Source organism: Ascidia mentula, assembly GCF_947561715.1.
Source record: "Ascidia mentula chromosome 2 unlocalized genomic scaffold, kaAscMent1.1 SUPER_2_unloc_13, whole genome shotgun sequence".
Taxonomy (NCBI): Eukaryota; Metazoa; Chordata; class Ascidiacea; order Phlebobranchia; family Ascidiidae; genus Ascidia; species Ascidia mentula.
In genome coordinates, this window is record NW_028113658.1 from 50,001 (window position 1) to 52,500 (window position 2,500).

General features: G+C 59.3%; 3 non-coding genes across 3 annotated transcripts in view; all 3 read left to right on the plus strand.

The window, feature by feature from the left end:
* LOC145915328 (small subunit ribosomal RNA) overlaps positions 1 to 1,205 on the plus strand; it is a 1,824-nt gene extending 619 nt beyond the window's left edge. Inside the window, exon 1 of the ribosomal RNA XR_014403723.1 lies at positions 1 to 1,205. This exon is cut by the window's left edge and continues 619 nt beyond it. This is a non-coding gene — a ribosomal RNA (small subunit ribosomal RNA).
* Positions 1,206 to 1,464: 259 nt separating this feature from the next.
* LOC145915316 (5.8S ribosomal RNA) lies at positions 1,465 to 1,618 on the plus strand. Its single transcript, XR_014403711.1, has one exon. It is a non-coding gene; the product is annotated as a 5.8S ribosomal RNA (ribosomal RNA).
* Positions 1,619 to 1,862: 244 nt separating this feature from the next.
* The window catches only part of LOC145915336 (large subunit ribosomal RNA), a 3,686-nt gene continuing 3,048 nt past the window's right edge, over positions 1,863 to 2,500 (plus strand). Inside the window, exon 1 of the ribosomal RNA XR_014403730.1 lies at positions 1,863 to 2,500. This exon is cut by the window's right edge and continues 3,048 nt beyond it. This is a non-coding gene — a ribosomal RNA (large subunit ribosomal RNA).

Genomic DNA, 2,500 nt, shown 5'->3' on the forward strand with positions numbered 1-2,500 from the left:
TAAGTTGTTGCGGTTAAAAAGCTCGTAGTTGGACGTTGGGCGCAGGCGGCCGGTCCGTCGCAAGGCGTGCACTGGCCGCACCTGGCCCTCTCCCCCGGCGCTCCGCCGGTGCCCTTGACTGAGTGTCGGCGGCGGCCGGGACGTTTACTTTGAAAAAATTAGAGTTTTCAAAGCAGGCGCTTCGCCTGAATAATGGTGCATGGAATAATGGAATAGGACCTCGGTTCTATTTTGTTGGTTTTCGGAGCGCGAGGTAATGATTAAGAGGGACGGACGGGGGCATTCGTACTGTGCCGTTAGAGGTGAAATTCTTGGATCGGCGCAAGACGAACGACTGCGAAAGCATTTGCCAAGAATGTTTTCTTTAATCAAGAGCGAAAGTCAGAGGTTCGAAGACGATCAGATACCGTCCTAGTTCTGACTATAAACGATGCCAACCAGCGATCGGGGGGCGTTACTTTGACGACCCCTCCGGCAGCTTGCGGGAAACCAAAGTCTTTGGGTTCCGGGGGAAGTATGGTTGCAAAGCTGAAACTTAAAGGAATTGACGGAAGGGCACCACCAGGCGTGGAGCCTGCGGCTTAATTTGACTCAACACGGGGAATCTCACCCGGCCCGGACACAGTGAGGATTGACAGATTGAGAGCTCTTTCTTGATTCTGTGGGTGGTGGTGCATGGCCGTTCTTAGTTGGTGGAGCGATTTGTCTGGTTAATTCCGATAACGAACGAGACTCTGGCTTGCTAACTAGTTACGCGACCCTATCGGTCGGCGTTGAACTTCTTAGAGGGACTAGTGGCGCTTAGCCACACGAGATTGAGCAATAACAGGTCTGTGATGCCCTTAGATGTTCGGGGCCGCACGCGCGCTACACTGACCGGATCAGCGTGTCGCCGCCTAGGCCGGAAGGTCCGGGTAACCCGCTGAACCCCGGTCGTGCTAGGGATAGGGAATTGCAATTGTTTCCCTTGAACGAGGAATGCCCAGTAAGCGCGAGTCATCAGCTCGCGTTGATTACGTCCCTGCCCTTTGTACACACCGCCCGTCGCTACTACCGATTGAATGGTTTAGTGAGGTCCTCCGATTGGACCTGGCGCGTTCGGCAACGGCCGCGCCGGCGTCCGAGAAGACGATCTAACTTGATCATTTAGAGGAAGTAAAAGTCGTAACAAGGTTTCCGTAGGTGAACCTGCGGAAGGATCATTACCGGCCGATCGCCGATCGAGTGGTCGTGCGTTCGACAGGTGGAGAAGGCTCCGTATCTTGGCGGCCGCGCACGCCCTTCGTCGCTGTTGAGGCGCACGCGATTGCACTTCGGTCACCCTGTTTCGTTCTGCGCCGAGTGCCGTGGCCATGTGCCAGGCTGGCTTCATGCGTCGCCTACGGCTGGCGACCGCTCGGCCACCGCTTTTTCGACTGTGCAATCCGGCTGGGTCGCGCTTGTCCAACTGACGAAGTCACGGAGGGCTCTTGGCGGTGGATCACTCGGCTCGCGAGTCGATGAAGGACGCAGCTAGCTGCGTGAATTAATGTGAATTGCAGGACACATTGAGCATCGACGTTCTGAACGCAAATTGCGGCACCGGGTCAATCCCGGCGCCACGCCCGCCTCAGGGTCGCGTTGTAACGTTCCCGCGCGGCGACGCGTCGGGCCGGTGCGGTGTCGGCCGTTGCCACGGTCGTCCCGCCCAGGACAGCACGAACGCAGTGTCAGCGCGCGAAACCGAACGCGGCGTGCGTCTCGTTACGAGTCGGCCTCGAAGAGGATCCCGGCCCGGAGCAGCACGGCTCGCGTTCGGGCGCGGCGCTCGCACGAGCTTCGGTGGCGCGCGCGTGTCTCTCGCAAACGAGGCACTGGATTATCGGCCTGAGGTCGGACGAGGCTACCCGCTGAATTTAAGCATATTACTAAGCGGAGGAAAAGAAACTAACGAGGATTCCCCCAGTAACGGCGAGTGAAGTGGGAAGTGCCCATCGCCGAATCCGCGCGCCTCTGCGGCGCGTGGAATTGTGGCGTAAGGAATTCGCTGCGCGTACGTCGTTCGCCGCCCGCGTCCTTCTGATCGAGGCCTCGTCCCGGTGCGGGTGTCAGGCCCATGGTGGCGGCGAGGGCGCGCGCTCTGCGTCTTCCCAGAGTCGGGTTGTTTGGGAATGCAGCCCAAAGCGGGTGGTAAACTCCATCTAAGGCTAAATACTGTCGCGAGACCGATAGCGAACAAGTACCGTGAGGGAAAGTTGAAAAGCACTTTGAAGAGAGAGTTAAAGAGTACGTGAAACCGTCGAGAGGCAAACGGGAGGGCCTGTCGAGTCGCGCGACGCTTTCAGCTGAAGCCGAGCGGAGCGTGTGGGCGTGCGGAGCCTTGCGGCCCGTCGTTCGCGCTGTCCTCCGAGCAGCTCCAGCGCACTAGCGCCGTGCGAAGGCCGCGACCGTCTGGGAGGCGGCGAGAAGGCCGCGCGCAAGGTAGCCCGCCCCCGGGTGGGTGTTATAGGCGCGCGGACAC